General features: G+C 40.3%; 1 protein-coding gene across 3 annotated transcripts in view; it reads left to right on the top strand.

The window, feature by feature from the left end:
* Positions 1–13,069, top strand: part of LOC131671894 (mitochondrial folate transporter/carrier) — a 323,633-nt gene that overhangs the window by 111,390 nt on the left and 199,174 nt on the right. The window lies entirely within an intron of this gene.

The following is a 13,069-nucleotide window of genomic DNA, read 5'->3' as shown; positions in this document are numbered from 1 at the left end:
AGAACTAGCCCGAAATGTTAAGCCCGCGAAGTTTAAATTGAAAATTCACCTTACTTTTTGCCCACAGTAGTATTTTCTTAAACAAATTGACGTCTGACAAAAAAACGTTATATACATTTCTTTCATGTTTTTTCCCGTAGAATCGATTGCCGCTATCAGTTTTTTGAAAATAATAACTTTTTGATAATTTGTTTAAATAATTTTTTATAAACAATTGCAAACGGCAAAAGAAAAAACAGGGGTATTTTTTTTTCGATTTAGCTACGATTGGCATAGTTAGTTTGGCGCTATCGGCAATAGATTTTGCTTGGGATTTGGCGTATACACAGGTACCTGACAGACTTGCAATTGTTTATAGCCATTTTACACTAACAAATTGACGTCTGACAAAAAAACGTTATATACATTTCTTTCATGTTTTTTCCCGTAGAATCGATTGCCGCTATCAGTTTTTTGAAAATAATAACTTTTTGATAATTTGTTTAAATAATTTTTTATAAACAATTGAAAATGGCAAAAGAAAAAACACGGGTATTTTTTTTTACGATTTAGCTACGATTGGCATAGTTAGTTTGGCGCTATTTTTCCCAGGTTTGGCCTGGGCCTTAATGGGTTAACAGCAGCAGTGCAGAAGCAGTATAAGCGCTGATAGAGGCAAATCGAGGTAGCACAGCTGATAAATAGAAGGGCAGCGGCAGTTGATATATTTCATCAACAATTACGGCTAATCACCGTAATTGCACCGCAGGGTAGGTGCACCTCCCGTCATTATTTCGTGACAAAATACATTCGGTATTTTGTCAATCGTTAAAGCGATTTTTTTAGTATTCGCGCCGAGTGTTAGTTCGCGGTAAAATTCGAATCTTCTCTCTCTCTCTCTCTTTCTCACCGAATAATATTCATTGTAAAATCCTGTTCGCGAGCGTTAGTCTTTCGGCCCAATAAAGACTGTAGTTATTTTTATTAATTAAAGTTAGTCAAATTTATTCGCCGATTACGTCATTTAATTTTCCCAGTAGCTTAAGGGATTTGTAAAAGGCTTAGCTTTTAATCCGATTACATCTAGCGGATTAAGCGATTAGGCATAAAGTCGCTCACACCTAAGATTCATCGAGTGTCACAAGTCACGTGACTTAAGGTGAGTTCAACTCCGTTCGATAGAAGACACTTAAGCGAAATCATCTGACGTAAAGGCGAATACACGTACAATCATACGTGTTTAACGGAGCGGCGATCAGCTCTACATCGTGGGAGTTTTGTCCTTGAATAAATTTCCCATTTTTTCAGATAACATTCCCCGTTACAAGAAATAAAAAAGTTATTAGGGACCAAATATGGTGAATACAGTGGATGGTCTACTAATTCAAACTTCAATCACTGAATGTTAGTCATGAAACAAAGCAAATGTGCACGAGTGCGCTTTGTCTTGATGAAACAGAATTTTTTTTTGTTCAAATGAGGACGTTTTTTTCTCGCTTAACTGGTCCACCAATGACGCTCAATACTTTTCTATGATTGTTTGTCCTTTTCGTAAATAGTCGACAAAGATCATTCCACGTACATCGCAAAAAACAGTGGTCATAACCTTGTCGGCTGATTTTACTGTCTTCGCCTTCTTTGGAGCTGGTTGACCTTTCATAATGTTTTGACTGTTTCTTCGTCTCAGGAGTGTAGTGATGTATCCACGTTTTGTCTACAGTTATGAATCGACACAGAAACTCGTCCGGATTACGGTGGATGCTCGCCAAAAGGGCCTCAGCGACCACCAGTCGACTGCGTCTGTTCTCGACTGAGAGTAAACGCGGCATCCGTCTTGCCGAAATTTTTCTCATACAGAATTGAAATGACTCTACCTTTCGAAAACCCCTGTGGCCTCAACTATTTGGCGCAATTTTATTCTTCGGTCACTCGACGCCATATCGTAGATTTTATTAATCATTTCCGGAAGGATCACATCTATAGGACGGCCTGAACAATGTTCAGCTGCGGTTGATATACCATCATGTTTAAATTCATTTACTCAATTGTAAACAGTTGCAAAACCAGGGGCAGATACACTATAAACTGCATCTAACTTAACTTAGATTTCTTTAGGTGTAAGGCCTTTTAAATAAAAATATTTTATAACCGCTTAGAACTCACTTTTTTCCATTGTTAACAACAAATAAAAGTTGTTCACTATGATCGACGAAACTATTCGATAGATCTGGCTGAAACTTCGGCAGCACTCTATTTAATAGTGATGCTTGCTGGTGCAATATAAGTTGAGATGCTTCCAGTGCCATCTCTTGGATTTTCTAAGAACTTATTAACCTACCCTCGTGTAATATAATAATGTTAGTATAAAATACGAGGGTCGTTTGAAAAGTCCGTGCAAAGTCAGAGAGATGGCGCTACTAGTGCGTATCAAGGTTATTTTCAGTTAGTGGCATATCTTGGAAGAGGATACACCAAGTTTCAGCCAGATCGGCCAATTACTTTGCGTTTTACATTCGTTTCAATGAAAGAAATCGAGTGGTTGTAAAAAAATGGACGAAAAAGAATTTCGTGTATTGATTAAACATTACTTTTTCAAAGGCAAAACGCCTCAGAAGATTAAACAGAAGCTTGATAAACATTATGGTGATTGTGCATCTTCGATTAGAATTGTTTATTTTCAAAATTTTCGGAGTGGCCATATGAGCACAAAAGACGCTGAACGTTCTGGATGCCCTGTTGAGGTTACCACTTCAGAAATCATTGATAAAATCCATGATATGGTGATGGCTGACAGAAGAATGAAGGTGCATGAGATTGCTAGTACTGTAGGCATCTCGGGCGAACGGGTACATAATATTTCGCACCAACATTTGGACATGAAAAAGCTATCCGCTAGATGGGTGCCGCGATTGCTCACGATTGTCTAAAAACGAGATCGTGTGAAGTGTTGCAACAATGGTTTGCAGCTGTTCCAGCAAAATCCGCAAGACTTTAAGCATCGTTTCATCACTGTAGATGAAACATGGATACATCACTACACTTCTGAGACCAAAGAACAGTCTAAACAATGGGTTACCAAGAGGTAACTGGCTCCGAAAAAGGCGAAGACAATTCCTTCGGCCGGGAAGGTTATGGCGACTGTCTTTTGGGATTCGCAAGGAATAATCTTCATCGACTATTTGGAAAATGGTAAAACCATTACAGGCGAATATTATTCATCGTTATTGAATCGTTTGAAAATCGAGTTGCTAGAAAAACGTCCACGATTGGTCCACAAAAAAGTCCTCTTCCACCACGACAATGCGCCAACTCACGCCTCAGCAGTTATGGCCGCAAAACTGATGGAGATAGGGTTCCAACTCGTTTCACATCCCCCCTATTCTGCAGACTTGGCTCCGTCGGAACACTATTTGTTCCCTAATATGAAAAAATGACTGGCGGGGAAAAGTATTTTATTCAAACGAGGAGGTGATTACAGAAACGAATGCCTACTTTACAGACTTGGACAAATCCTATTATTTGGAAGGGATTAACAAACTAGAGCAGCGTTGGATGAAGTGTATAAGCCTAAAAGGAGACTATGTTGATCAATAAAAAAGATTTATTAACAAAAATCTAGTAGTTTTTATTTTTGCACGGAGTTTTCAAACGACCCTCGTACAGTGGGAGGAGAGAAAGACATTATGAGGTGAAATTAAACTCGTTATAATATTAATGACTTTTTACAAATTATTATAATTAGTTGTTATGTTAAAAAAACTATTATTTTAAATTTTTTTACTCATTATAATTTCTTTGTATTCAATATCTCCAGTCAGATAATACTGAATTTATCGCGTGATAATAAAAAGATGTTTTTATTAGCTTTATAACAAGTCGTCATATATGTAAAAAAATTTGTATTTCATTGTGACGGAAGCAAGTAAGGTTCTTGCTTTCCGTCTGCCCTTTGCTCTCTTCCTCTTCCCTTTTTTGCTCGGCAAGGCAGAGTCGCCAGCGTTAGGCACATATCAGTATAGCGCCTAACTAATGGCCTTTGTATTTTTCCAGCCATCGAAGATTGCCGAGTCCTTCCGAGATAGCCCGAAGAGAAAGAGAGAGTTAGAAAGAGAAAGAGAGCTCGCGTGTGTATACAGGTTAAGGCTATAACATACACATAACCGAACTGGATAATATAAGAGAGCAACGAACCACCGTAGTTCGTAGATTCATAATAGGCTTAGAGAAAAATGTAAATAAGAATCACACGCAAAGACAGTAAATATAAGAGCGGACGAGCTTGGTGGGGTACTTTTACTTTGGCCATCCCAGCGAATTGACGTGATGATGTCCGCTAACGTGCAATTGAATTTCGTCGTTAGACGAGAAGAATCATGTTTAATAACTTAAAATATCCTGCCAGGAGGCCCACCGAGCAGGTAACGGCATCGGCTGCACAAACCTCCACTTCTGATAAGAAGATGGAGAAACGACTGGAGGGCATCAAGAGAATCGTACGCAAAATGGCCAAAGAAAGGAAAGACAACCCTCCAGAACAGCGCAAAAGCCGATGGCGTGGGAGAAGGAGGAATTCTCCTCGCCGGTCTCCTGGCGAGTGGCGAGAAGGACAGAGGCGGAAGATCCACTTCACGAAGTCTCTCCAGTGTTCCGCTTGTGACAAACTGGGATTCAGCCGTAAGTTTTGCCCAGATTGCAACAAGGGAAACGGCAAGGAGAGCGAAGAGAAAAGGTCATCTTCGCGCCTGCAGTAAATTCGACCTCTCGCTGCGGGTCTTTGATGGGAAAGAGCAAGTTGTCGGCGACCCAGTGATCCAAAGAGGTCTTGGTAGGGCATCAAGGGAGCCCAGGACCTAGCGGTACATCGGAGCAAAATATGATCGAGCCCTATGCCAGCCCTCGGCAGAATAGGGGACTGATCATCCTGGAAGGACCAGGTGGCCACATACAAGTTTTGGAAGAGGGGGAATACTCGATTGATATGAGGAAAGAGCAACCCGAAGACCTGAAAGGTTCGGGCCCATCCACACAAAAAGCTCCCCTGCCGAAGGATTCCACGAGTAGGACCCTATCGTCGTAGCAGCAACGGAAGGAAAAAAGCCGCTGAGAAGCACGACGAATGGAGGAGAGAAAGCGACTCATTGATACGACCCAGAGGATGAGACCAGACGCATGTTGCGGGTAGACAGGGATGACTTTAAGATTAGAGCACTCTATGATACCGGAACCTCATCTACGATTATGTGTCAGTTAGGGCTGAGATTGGCATCGGAGATGGGACTCGGACTTAATGTGACCAAAGCGGGTGATGCAAAGCTCGCCGACGGACGCCCTTGCCCTATCATTGGTCACGTGATGTTTCCCTTCAAGATAGGGGGATCATAAGAAAGATAAGAGTCGCTATTACGCCACTATTTACGGATGACTGATACGTAGGCACGAACTTTATAAGAGAGTTCCGCGCAGTTTTCGATCCCAATGAGGATAAATCATGGCTGAAGGACGCCCAGGTAAAAGTACCCATGGAAGTGGCGGGAATTAATGGTACGGCATTTCTCGCACCGGTAGGACTATGGGAGGTCACGGAAACACAGATGGAGGAAATCGAAGACCTCGTCAGAAGATTGATTCCTGATGGAGGAGAGGTTTTAGACTGTGCTGTGGAGGTTGAGCACGAAATAGATGTTGGAGGTGCTCGACCCATCAAACAGAAGTACTACCCAGTTTCTGACAGAGTGCGAGAGGAAATGCACGCGCTGGTCAAGGATATGCTGGAAAAAGATGTAATAGAACCAGCGATCAGCTGATAGTCAAATCCAGTGGTGATGGTAAAGAAGGCTGATGAAAAGTTTATGTTTTTCGTGAATTACCAAAAGGTAAACGCAATAACCAAACCAGATGTCTATCCTTTGCCATATATGAATCCTAAGACGGATAAGGTATGTAAAGTTCATATCCACGCTGGACTTGAGTAGCGCGTACCATCAGATTCCCCTAAATGAAGAATCGGGTCCGATATTGGCGTTTACAGTACCTGAATTCAATTCAAGAGAATGCCCTTCGGAATGTCATACGCGGGAGCGATCTTCCAGAGGTTGATGGACAAGGTTATAGGCCCGGATATGGATCCATTCGCTTTTGCTTACCTCGACGACGTAATTGTGGTTTCGTCGTTTTTTGAGGAACATAAGCGGCACCTAGAAATGGTATTAAAGAGAATTCTAGGTGCGAGCCTAACCATCAACAAAGCCAAAAGCCACTTCTGCAAGACGGAAGTCAGGTACTTGGGAGTTCTTGTGAACAAGGACGGAGTAAGACCAGATCTCGAGAAGATACGACCGATACTGGAATATCCAACACCCTGGACTGTCAAACAAGTGAACCGATACATGAGAATGACCTCGTGGTATAGACGTTTTATACCCGACTTTGCCATGATCGCTGAACCTATAAACCGCCTGACAAAGAAGAATGTACGTTTCTCTTGGGAGGATGAGCAAGAGCGAGCTTTCACGAGGTTGCAGGAGGCTATGACTTCCGCCCCAATACTGCAATCGCCCGACCCTAACGGTCATCTTATATTTCAAACTGATGCCAGTGACAGTGTGATCGGGGCAGTCCTCACGCAGGATGTCGATGCAGAGGAGCGTGTAATCGAATACGCCAGCTGATCACTCAACAGCGCTGAGAGGAATAATACAGTCTCCAAGAAAGATTGCTTGGCAGTGGTATGGGCTATTGGAAAGTTTCGGCCGTACATCGAAGGGCATCACTTCAAGGTTATCATTGATTATAGTTGCCTGAAATGGCTCCACAGTATGAGAAATCTCACAGAAAGACTAGCACGTTGGACGCTATCATTGCAAGGCAATGTCTTCGATATTACGTATCGAAGGGGAGACCTCAATGTGGTGCCGGACGCATTGTCTAGGGCCTATTAGTAAGAGGGGACTGAAGTGAGTGCCATAAATAGTATGCCAGAGACCACTGATGCCTGGTATTTGCAACAATACCGGGAGGTATGCGGAGATCCACACTCACACCCTACATTGAAGGTAGTTGGGGGGAGGCTGTATCACTATCAGCTCGATGAGGACGGTGAAGGATCCCTCGACAACGAGGAAGCGTGGAAGCTTGCGGTGCCTAGAGAGAAATAGTACCAAGTGCTCCAGGAGGTCCATGATGCTCCGACAGCAGGGCATCAAGGATGAGAGCGTATGTTCTCGAGGGCTAGGCGCTTGTACTACTGGCCTAAGATGTGTGATCAGATCAGGGAGTACGTAAAGAGTTGCCCGGTATGTCAGCAATGCAAGGTGGAATAAAGAGCACCTTGCAGACTGATGGGTCGTAGACAAGTGTCACGACCCTGGCAGGTGGTGGTCGGTGATATCACTGGCCCATTTCCCAAAAGCTCTCGAGGGTTTAAGTATGTACTAGTCTTTGCAGGCCTTTTTACTCGATGCGTGAAGTGCGTGGCGATACGCAGAGCCAATTGGAAGACGATCGCAAGGGAATTACACGACCGGATTGTCACTAGGTTTGCCGCGCCAGAGATATTCTCGGATAACAGAACCGAATTTAAGAATCAGGAAGTCGATTCATACCTTCAGATGACGGCATCCAGCGCGCCTTGACTCCCGTATACCATCCTCAAGCGAATCTCACAGAGCGAGTAAACAGGTCGCTCAAAACCATGATCACGTCGTACGTGAGCCATGATCATAAGAGCTCGGACGAACAGTTGTCAAAGTTCATCTTTGCGTTGAACTCGGCAACTTATAGCGCCACCGGGTATAGATGCTCATCTTTTGGCGTCAGCTGGTACCTCCTTTGACGTTCAGAAGATTAACAAGATCTTGAGTGTTCGGAGGACCACACTGTGGTTGATTGGGCTGAACATAAGGAAGATCTCCCTATTTTATGGGAGAGGGCAAACTCCAAGTCAAAAGAGGAAGCGGCACGTCAGGTGGGTTATTACGACCGGAAAAGACTGCAACCCGAGTTTAAGGTCAGATATTGGGTATGGAAGAGGAACAGGATTCTCTCCTTAGCCGCTAAAGGCATTTCAAATTAGCGCCGATATACGCCGGTTCGTACGTGATTGAAGAGGTTTGCCGTTCCAACATGTAAAGATTGAGTAATCAGTTGGAAATCCTGCCCGAACTCTTCCATAACAAGGACCTCAAACCGTATTACGGTCCGGGCGAAGAAGAAAGCGAGGAACCGACCGAAAAAGAACCTCGTATGTCGCGCGAAGAAGGACCGTTGGTGGTGAGCGATTCTGCATAGGCGTGCGAAAATCCGGGCGGGGATTTATCGAGCCAACGAATTGAAGTAGCAGCCCCCCACGGCCGCAGGTAACAATCCCACCGAGGCGTTGGATTTACCGGTATCCGCCCCAACCAAGAGAGGTCGAGGTCGACCTCGGAAGGTCTCAGAGACGGTCGCCGGTCAGGCAGGAGGCGACAACTCTCCCTTAAACAAATGTAGAGGGAGAGGTACGCCTCGAAAGACCGTACCTGTCGTATAAAGGACGATTGGCGCTATAATTCCGAACAAGAGCGGTAAGCGACGAGGGCCAGGGCGTTCACGCAAGGAAAAGCGGGGAAACGCATGACTCGGTAGGATGCGGCATTTGATAGGATTTTTTTTCGCGCAGGAAGTTTCATCCAAAATTTTTATTTTTTTATGTTACAGATGGACCGGAGAATCGTCGTGGAGGAAGAAACCTTCTAGGTGGTCACTCAGATTCTCTTAGATCTGCAGCTGGGTCCTGATGCGAGGCAGTTCATTAAGGGTCTGCGGAACTTCGCCAGGGTCCAATTGGAGGAGGCCACCCGAAGGGAGCACCATAAAGGATCGGTGGCGGACGTTCTCCGGGACGCCACGTGAGTCACCTCGAAGAAGGCTTCTATGGACACCTCGATCCAGACGGAGGACCAGGACGAGGTCAAGTGTCCCAAGTCCACCGTGGACCAGGGGGTGCATACCCTCAAGTCCGGCGTACCCCAGACGTCGAACATTGCAAGCCAGTGCCCTGAACTCAGGAAAACCTGTGGGGCTTCGCACTGGGTCTGCAACCATCCCCGAATCCCAGAGAAGCCGACTCTCTTCCTTGACTTTAGACATGTGCGTTTGGGGCTCAACGAGGTGGAGAGTGCCTGGCGGTTCGCAGCAGATCTCCAGTCTCGGGTGCATGAGCTCCTGAGATGCTTTATGAACCGATGGACACACACATGATGGATATACATTTACACCCGCACTTACACGTACACATGTATGCGAACACATACAAGTTCCCTCATTGTAATACAAACGTTACCAAAAAAGGTGTACACCTCGGACATTACAAGAGGTTATTTGCACTTATGTACTTTTAGTACAAGTTGAGGTGAGCTAGCACAAGTAACTTAAAGTACACTAGGACACTAATTACTACCTTTATGTCTTAGGTACAACAATGTACTATTACATACATGTACAACAACTTTTTTGAAAACGTTTAGTTCATAGATCGATACATACGTTCTTGATGCAAAACTTAATACTACTAAGAAAAAGTAAACTAAGAATAGTTATCGAGTAGTAACTGTGTTAATAAAAACTATAATTGAAAAAGATAAATTTAGAACTATAACAGTGACTAGCAAAGAGAAAACGCAGAAAATTCCGTCGCTGATTGTCAAAGAAGAATTTCGTACATAACATTCTTAAATCTATGAAAATAATTTTGTAATATTAATTCCAATATTTAATACCATTTTAGAATGTATTAACGATATCATCGCTGATAAACAAAGAATGTTCAATACTGAATATCGAAACGTATTAAAGGAAATATCCATCAATTGTTGTAATAGATAAATTAGTTATTGATGACTTCTTGAACCTATTGAAATTGTTGTTAAAATAAAGTTGAACTCAAGACTATACCATGAACTTGCAAACATTCTCGGAAAAGACCGCGATTATGTACTTGAAAAAATTCTTGAAAATATACTCTGGAAAGTCCTCAAAGAAGTACTCTAAAAAATGCTCAAAAAAGTGCCCAAAAAAGTGCCCAAAAATGTCCTTGATAAATTTCTCGCTAATATTCTTGAAAATGTATTCATAAGAGTCCTCGAATATGTACTCGGAAAGTGCTTCCAAACGTCTTTTTTTAAGGATTTTTCCGAGTACATTTCAGAATACTTTTTCAAAAACTTTCTCAAGTATGTTTCCGAGTATCTTTTTGAGTATTACTTGATTATACTCTGTAAGTAAGTAAGTACTCTGTAAGTAAGTACTGAGTACTTACTTGATTATATATCTGAGTACATTTTCGGGACTTTATTGAGTATATTTTTAAGTACATTTCCAATTATTTTTTTGAGGACGTTTTTGAGTAGATTTTGAAGTAATTTTTCTAAAAAGCTTAGAATTTTATTCATATTTCAATAAAATCTAATCTATAAACAATTTTATCTCATGAGATAAAAAGAATTAGTGACGGAATAATTTTATTTACCAAAACATTTAAATATAACACAATAAACTCAGAAGAATCTTCTTGTATCTTGAATCTTCGTAGAGAATTCTTCTATTTACACTCCTAGTCAGAACATCGTGATCACCTCCATTATCTACACAATCTTCGCCAATATCATCACCATAATCATCACCAGCCAAATAATGCTCAAAATGACGTGTTTGTTCCTGAATACACAAAGTAGTCCGGCGTCTTATCTGATGTGTGGCTCTAAGTAATTAATCAGCTTGTACGTAGGTGTTCGGTGTGAGCTCGAATTCTGTCGATCATCTCGTTACGACTATCATGGCCGCTATTAATTAACTAATTATATATTATATATTATATATAATTTATTTGTATTATTTACAGTACAATCTACTTCTTTTTTAGTTTTTGAATAAAATGGTGTTTTTAATAGATAGAAGTCTATTTACAACTTTTTTAGAAAGTTGATGTGATTATTCCTGTAAAATTACTCATGTAAATTTTTGAAACTGTAATATGAACATTTGCCAAAGCTATAGCGAGTCCAAGACTAAATATTATTACATTTTATTTTCATCAAAAACAATCTATTTTTTTAATAACAAAAAAATATAACATGTACGAATTTTCATACAATAGAAAAAAAATTTGCGCTAAAGCATTCTCTAACTAGATATCTTTTCCAATTTAAGATTTAAGTAACTTTTAAAAATTAGACTATTGTACAATTAATAATTTAGTTTGTGATGACAGCAAGTTATGTTCCTGCTTCTCGTCTGCTTTCTCTCCCTCGCTTTTTTCGTTAAAATACAGTCTTGCCAAGTTATTCCGCCAGTCTGGGACTTTTAGATCACACTGTATGTATCACTAAATAATGAAGAAGTTGAAGCATTGCATATAGATTCAACTGATGCTATGGTCATTTAGCCTAATTTAGAAGAAGATTAAAATATGGAGTCCTTACAAGAAAAAATTAATGAATTTCCTTGTAAAATGATAGAAAATACAAAGATTCAAGTGACAAAGATTTCATAGATAGTTACTGCAGTACATGCAAGTAACGAGGAAAAAACTCCACATTATACTGAAAAGAAAAAAGGAAAATACGATAATATCTGTAAATGATCTTATTCGCGATTGAGGTCTGCCAAAAAACGGTGTCGAGTATTTAGCATCATGGATAAAGAAAAATACTAAAGAAGCTGAAAAAATTAAATGTTCGCACTACCGCTATAGAGATAGGAAATTGCGTAAATATTTTACAAAATATGTAGAATTCATGTTAATGTAATGCAATGATATATTTGGATCGATGAAAGAGCTTAAACCAGGATTTTACAAACCAAATGAGTGAAAGAATTTCATTGCTTCGTCCACAACAAGAATCGAAGTCGTTCTTTTACATAACACAAATGTTTATTAATCCATTTCCAATGTATATTACAGTTATAGTGGACGAAGAGTACTGTAGCATAAAGGTAATCTTAGACAGAATCAAGTACGATGAACATGGATACTAAATTTGATGACTCAACTCATGAGTAGAATGGATACAATGCTCAATCTGCTTACCACGCTCATTAATAAAATAAAATAAATACTGAAATAAAAATAGTAATATGAAACGCTAATGGTTTAGTGCAAAGAAGCATAGAAATCAAACCATTTCTTATCAAAAATAATATAGATATCATGTTAATATCCGAAATACACTTTATAAATAAAAACTTCTTAAAAATTCCGCAATACACTCTATATACTACAAATCATCCTAGTGGCAAAGCACACGGAGGAACAGCTATAATAATTAAAAACACAATCAATCATCACGAAACTAAAGCATATAAACACGACTATCTGCAAGCAACTAATGTTGCAATTACAGATAATAATAGTCAAATCGTATTATCAGCACTATCTGCCCTCCAAGACACGCAATAACCAGGGAACAGTACAAAAAATATTTCGATAGCTTAGGAAATCGCTTTCTCGCTGGAGATGATTATAATGCTAAACATCCATGGTGGGGATTACGGTCAATAACTTCAAATCCTAAAGGTGCAACTCTGTACACAGTAATGAAAATTGAAAACTTAACATCAATATCAACAGGCGAACCTACTTACTGGCCTTCAGACATAAATAAACTACCAAACTTAATAGATTTTGTAATAATAAAAGGCTTAAATACTAAGCATTTAAAAGCTAAATCGGGTCTCGACTTAACATCAGATCATTTCCCGATCATTATTAAAATTATATCAGTAATTAAATTAAACTCAAAAAACATCCCTCTTTATAACAAAAAAACAGATTAGCATTCTTATAAAATAATGTTAAATGAAAAACTTTCATATAATACACCATTAAAAACAAAATAAGATATTGATATCGCGATTAAAAACCTGAATAACAATACTTATAATGCTATTAAAATTGCAACTCCGGAACACTTGATGAATAAAAAAACAAACACAACAAATTCTTTAACTGTTACCGGAAAGATTAAAGAAAAAAGAACGTTATAACGAGTTTGATGTCAACTCGTTATGTCTCTCTCTCTCTCTCTCTCTCTCTCTCTCTCTCTCTCTACGGCGA

This window comes from Phymastichus coffea, unplaced genomic scaffold (assembly GCF_024137745.1).
Source record: "Phymastichus coffea isolate CEN01 unplaced genomic scaffold, Cenicafe_Pcof_1.1 PCOF00001, whole genome shotgun sequence".
Taxonomy (NCBI): Eukaryota; Metazoa; Arthropoda; class Insecta; order Hymenoptera; family Eulophidae; genus Phymastichus; species Phymastichus coffea.
This window is presented reverse-complemented; position numbering and strand designations above follow the sequence as displayed.